The 6,344-nt window shown below is 38.0% G+C and overlaps 1 protein-coding gene and 1 pseudogene across 1 annotated transcript in view; one reads left to right on the forward strand and one right to left on the reverse strand.

The window, feature by feature from the left end:
• LOC102843776 (ras-related protein Rab-2A-like) overlaps positions 1-6,344 on the reverse strand; it is a 124,591-nt gene that overhangs the window by 73,038 nt on the left and 45,209 nt on the right. The gene's annotated exons all lie outside the window — the stretch shown is intronic.
• On the forward strand, positions 844-1,989 carry LOC102863216 (annotated as a pseudogene).

Below are 6,344 nucleotides of genomic sequence, written 5' to 3' on the forward strand. Positions count from 1 at the left end.
AAGCGCCATACTGCTTTCCACAGGGGTTGCACCATTTTACACTCCCACCAACAGTGAATCAGGGTTCCAGTTTCTCCACAACCTCGCCAGCATTTGTTTTTGGTAAACTCTGTAAAAAAAAAAAGGAACAACCTCTAAAATAAATAAAGAGGTGTTTCTGTACATTTCTTAAAAAAATCTTTGTTAATTTGTGTCAGGCCAGAACCAAGGTCAAAGGGAGAACAAAGGATTCAAAGAATATCAACATGTCAACAAAGGGAGTGAACTGTCTCAACTATGTGGAGTGCCCCTCCCTTCCCTCCCAGAAGACCACCCACCTGGCTAAACCATAATGGAATATCCCTTGCTTCCCTCCCTAAAAACCCTCACTATAAAAGCTGCCCTAGTCTACATTAGAGCACAGTATTTCCCTGTTCTGTCCCTCTGCCTGTTTCTCTCTCTGCAGACCAAGGAATCCCACCCGGGAGACCCCTTAATAAAGCTTCTTTAGCTTCCTTTCTTTCTCTGGTCCATTCCTTGAGCCCTTGGCCTTATGTGCGGTGCAAAGGCCTAACAGTTTGTTTCTAGAACCCTCCTCCAAGAATAAGTTTTGATACTCATTCTTAAGGGTCACAATGCCTCCAAAGATACAACAGTCCCTTTTCCCTTTCAAGTACAGAGGAATGGAACCTAGCCTTCTGTTCTACATGAACAGCCACTTTAAAGTTCATGATTTCAAAGGTGCCACTGCTGCTCACCTCTCCTCCCGCAGGCGGGGTCAGGGTGAGGAGGGGCTGACAGTGCAGCAAAGGGGGACTTGTGATTCAAGATCACTAACGAAGAACATCCTTTTTTTAAAAGGTTCGCTTGAGTGAAACAGACTTCAAAGTTAAGGCTTGAGATGAGTTAATTCTAAGATGGAAGCAGCATGAAGCATATGTTTAAGCTTTGGAGGGCAAATCTTACTCTAGTCTTAACTCTAATGATGTAACCAGCTTAAGGGAATCTTAAAGAAAAACTGAAGCAGTAACATCAAGAGTCTGCACGCTGGGAAAACATCCTTGTAATGAGACTAGCAACTAAAGAACAAGAGATGCAAGAGTGCTACTCAAATCCAGTACCTCAAGCAAGTCCAGCAACTGAGTATTGTCCAAGTGAGATCAACAATGGTATGGACCCAGCGATCAACTTGTTTTTCCTAAAAATGAAAGGTGAACTGGAACACACCAAAGACAAACTGGAACAAGCCCAAAATGAAATGAGTGCCTGGAAGTTTACACCTGAGAGCCAAACAGGCAAAAAATTAATGGCAAAGTGTCTAATGCTTATCCAGGAGAACCAAGAGCTTGGAAAGCAGCTGTACCAGGGATGTATTGCAAAACTTGAAGCTGAGCTGGCTTTACAGACAATAGTGAGGAGCTTAAAAACATTCAGGATGAGCTGGATGACTTCATCATCCAACTGGACAAGGAAGTGGAGGACATGCAGAGTACCATTCTAGTTCTTCAGCAACAACTCAAGGAGACTCACCAGCAGCTGGCGCAGTAACAACAGCAGCAGTCCCAAGCCTCCACCCCCAGTAATCAGCAGGACTACAGCTTCTGAGACTGTAGAACCAGCAGAGGCCCCAGAAAAGACTGCAGTCCCCGGGCTAATCGACCAAGTAACGGCAGCTCTTCCCATTAGCAGACGTCTGGGTCTGGGAGGGGAACACAACTGAGGATGACTTCTCCTTCTCCAGGGAATGGGAATAACGTCTCTAAAAGCTCTGAAGAAAGAACTGTCAGAGGAAGTAGTAGTTACATAAACCAACTCAGTGCGGGGTATGAAAGTGTAGAGTCTCCCACAGGCAGTGAAAACTCTCCCACACACCACTCAAATGACACAGATTCCAATCCTGGCCCTCAAGAGGAGAAAGCTGTGAGCGGGAAGGGTGATCGAACTGCGGGGTCCCACCATGTGCAGAAAGGCTTGGACTCAAGTGTGAATGTACAGGGTTCAGTTTTGTAATATTTTTCCAGCAAATTTTTATACAGTGCCATTTAATTTGAGGAAGGATACTGTCCAGAAAATGAATGCATACTTTTGTCACAATTTGCCTTTTTGTGGGTATGTGGTTTTTTCTTTTTCCTTCAATACCTCTGCCACTTTGGAAATTGTACCAAATAATTACTTTGAATGTTGCTAAAAGGACATTTTGTGTAGGGTCAAGTTATTTTTCTATGAGTTAATGTGAAGTTGTAAATGGAAATCTTTCTTAACATATAACACAATGATGTCTGTAAAAATCTGTGTATATCTAGAACCTGTGCTGTGTAAGGACATTCTTATTCCTGCTGTTGTTATACTTGAATAATCAACAGTCAGAGTGATTATAGTAGATGTGGTTGATGACTGCCACATTTGCCCACTACACTAGTTTTCTCATTAAAAGTTGGACTTGTTGATGGGGTCCTATAGTAGTTTCCATGTTAGAAAACAGTTTTTCACCATACATCTGGGCATTTTCTCTAAGGTGACTAAATGTTTAAGAAATTGTGTGCATAGTTGATGAGTTTTTATAAATTGTTGTATCCTGTTAATGCATATGGTTCTGTGACTCCAATATATCCAGTAATTGTACTGACCAAACCTAAATAAAAATATTTATTGTAACTTCAAAAAAAAGTTCAATACAGCATAAGATAATAAACTAAAAAAGTTTCTTTTAAATGAATCTTTTCTCATCAATAGGTGTGACTAGTTAGCCTATGAAAGAAACAACTGGAGAACTAGATTGGATTTTAAAAAAAAATTATTAAATAAAGATTTTTAGGGATAGTTTCTTAACTCTTTTTAAAAAACTGTTAATTCCCTACTTGTTTCTTTCACAATAAGCAGTCATGCTTTCTCTTGATGGTAAGAGCTTTTTTTTCCTTTCTTTTTTTTTTTTGTTTTTTTTTTTTTAAATTTTATTATTTTTGTGTGCGTGTACCGTCAAATCAGATCTGACTGGTACAGAAGGAGATTGCTCCTCCTTCCCCAGCAGAGCATCTGGTGGATTCGAACCGTGCACCTCTGGGATTGTAGTTGCAGCTTCTTGCCACTAGGCCACCAGAGTTCCCCTGGTAAGAGCTTTTTAAAAGCAAACAAAAATTTAGTGGCACTCCTCTGTCAGTTCAAATTTACCAGCAGGTTCCAAGGGAGAAAGATGGGCAATATCCTCCTATATGATTTAAGGCTTCCAGACTTCTGCTGTTCACACTGAACAAGTCAGTTATGACTCGGTTCCAATTCAACAGCATCAAAGTTGTTGACCTGTTTAGTGACAGAACAATTAGGGTTAAAGGGGGTAAGTTTTGGTTTATATAGGAAATCTTATGCGTAGGAAATAAACTACAGACAGTGACGTTGCTTGAGCCTTTAAGATCATGCAACTATCATGACTTTATTAACCTTTCTTTTTTGAAACCATGTACTTTAAAGGAGATGTTCACATCCAAAGATCTTAAAAAGTTTCTTGGATAGATGAGATTTTCATTCTTTCCTTTAACAAATTAAACAAACATTTTTTTCAATTACTGAGCTAAAAGCAGTGGTACAAAGCCAAATAAGACCTTCTCTTATGATGCTTATTCTGAGATGAGGAAATACAGGAATAAACCCCACAAGATGACTGTACTGACAGAGACTAAAGACAAAGACTGATGCTATCATGAATTTATATTTGAAGGTTTCTCAATAGGTCACCTTTCAGTCACATCATAGACTGTTTGTACATTAAATAAATAGTATCGATCATAAGTAATGTGCTGTTTAAAAACTAACTCCGTGAGGTCAAATGATCAACATTTATCCAAAAGAAAAAAAAATAAGGTGAAAAAAAGAAGCTAGATTCATGGAAACAGAAAAAGAACAGAATGGAAATAAGAACAGTACTTGCATAAAACTTGTTTAAAGGGTATCCAATTTGCTGTGTACGCTTTTGCCTAAAACACAAAAAACCAGTATTTTGCAAAACAAAACAAGGTAAGCTATATAACAACTATGCACAAGGAATCAGTGGTCTCTGATTCAGATGAGAAACCACTATTAGAAACCACACAGCATGCAAAGCAATAGGCATTAAATGAGTCAGAAGTGAAGATACTGACTGGATTAAGAATAAGGTGGCTTCAACGAACTGAGACTAAGGCAAACATTTAAAATAACAAAGTGTCTCATTGTGGTTTTGATTTGCATATCTCTTATTGCCAGTGATTTGGAGCATTTCTGCATGTGTTTGCCATTCTAATATCTTCCTCTGTGAAAATTCTTTCCATGTCTTTTGGCGATTTTATAATTGGATTATCAGTCTTTTTCTTGTCAAGGCCCAGGAGTACTCTGCAAACTTTTGTTGTAAGACTCTTGTCTGAGATGGTATTATCAAATATTTGTTCCCAGTCTGTAGGTTTTCTTTTCACACTGCTGGAAAAAGTTTTTGATGTGCACAGAGAGGAATCTTTAGAAGGTTCCATGCATCAATTTTATCCTCTTTAGATTGTGCATTTCTGGTTGTATTTGTCAATCTCTTTATACCTTGGACTAGCACTTCTAACCTTGATGCCAGTTTGTCTCTTATGAACATTATGGTTTGAGTTGATTTCTGTGTATGGTGTGAGATGTGGATCCTGTCTCACTAAAGTAAGAGTGGCAAAGTTTAACAGAGCAGCAAGTAATACATGTTGGAGAGGACGTGGCAAGAAAGGAACTCTTAATACATTGTTAGTGGGACTGTAAAATGTGTGCAACCCATTCTGGAAGGCAGTTTGGCACCTCCTGAAAAAGGCGAACATAGAAATTCCATATGACCCAGCTAATCCACTACTTGGAATATACCCTGAGAATGTGAGAACTAAGGCACAAAATGAGATTTATTTTTTTTTTGCTTTTTCTTATTTTAATTGTAAAAGATTTACCAAGAAAAAAAAAGACTCAAGCAGCAGCAGTAGCCAGGAGCAGGCCACAACCTCCTGGACAAAATGAGATTTGAACACGAATAGTCATAGCAGCATTATTCACCATTGTAAGAACATGGAAACAGCCCCAATATTCAACCACAAATGAATGGACTGAGATATTATGGTACATTCACACAATGGAATACTATGCAGCATGCAGGAACAATAATTTTGTAAATTATTACCTTACTTGGGAGGGACTGGAAAGGATTATGTTGAGTGAACTAACTCAATCCCACAATGATAAATATTGTATAAGACCATTATTGTAGAAAGAGTATAAGGATCCTAGAGGGGTGGGAGAGGCTGGAAGAAGAGGGATGTGGATGTACAGGGGTAAGAGGGGATTAATCATTAGGTTGTACAATTTGATGGATGGGCAGGTGAGCGAAATTGAAAGAATTTGTTAGAACTTGTAATAGAATTTTGTAAATAAACTTGTGAAAGAAAAAATAAAATTAAAAAATACTAAAATAAAATAACTAAGTGTCAGACAGGTCTTGTACTAATTTGACTCTTACATACACATGCAGATGAGTTTCCTTAGAAATAAAAAGCGGCACATTCATGTTTATTGCCACATTATTTACAAGAGAAAAGAGATTGAAGCAATCTAAATGCCCATCAACAAACGAACAGATAGAAAAACTATGGTCTACAGTGGAATAATATGCAGCACTGAAAATAATGAATTTGTAAAACATTACACCACATGGGGGAACCTGCAAAACATTATGCTGAGTGAAGCATCGCAGTCACAAAAGAAAAATACTGCATAGCGCCACTGCTATAAAGCAGGTCTGATATGGGGGGCTGGGAGGAGATTAGGATAAGAGTGGCTGGATAATGACCACTGCAGTAAACAGACGAAGTAAAGAACTGTCTAAAAAAAGTTTTTTTTTTTAAAAAAAGAATACATGATTAGGTATTATATGTAAAACAAAAGCCCAGAATAGTACGTCTATCACTGTAAAGAGGTCTGGAGGGTTGGGGGAAACTGTGCAACAATGAACAAATGTTAAAAAAAAAGTGAACTGGGGGAGAGGGAATAGAGGGAAATGCGGAGAAATGTGCCACAATGAATGAATGAATATCTAACTTCTCTGTAAATGTTTGTTAAAATCACAATTAAAATTTTATTTCAAAAAAAGAAATAGAAATTAAGGTAAAGTTTACACACAGAATCAATCTTGCATTATAGGGATTAGAAGGTGGGGGAGAGATTTAAAAATGAATAAAAATATAAGTTGGGTAAGGAAAGGCAAAATTACATTCATTGATGGCAAGTGATGTTATAAAACAAAATACCTTAACAGGGTAAAAAGGGAAGCCACAGATTGGGAAAAAGTTTTTGGTAATGACATGTCAGACAAGGGACTTATATCT

Source organism: Elephantulus edwardii, unplaced genomic scaffold, assembly GCF_000299155.1.
Source record: "Elephantulus edwardii isolate Elephantulus edwardi_28Jun2011 unplaced genomic scaffold, EleEdw1.0 scaffold00292, whole genome shotgun sequence".
NCBI lineage: Eukaryota > Metazoa > Chordata > Mammalia > Macroscelidea > Macroscelididae > Elephantulus > Elephantulus edwardii.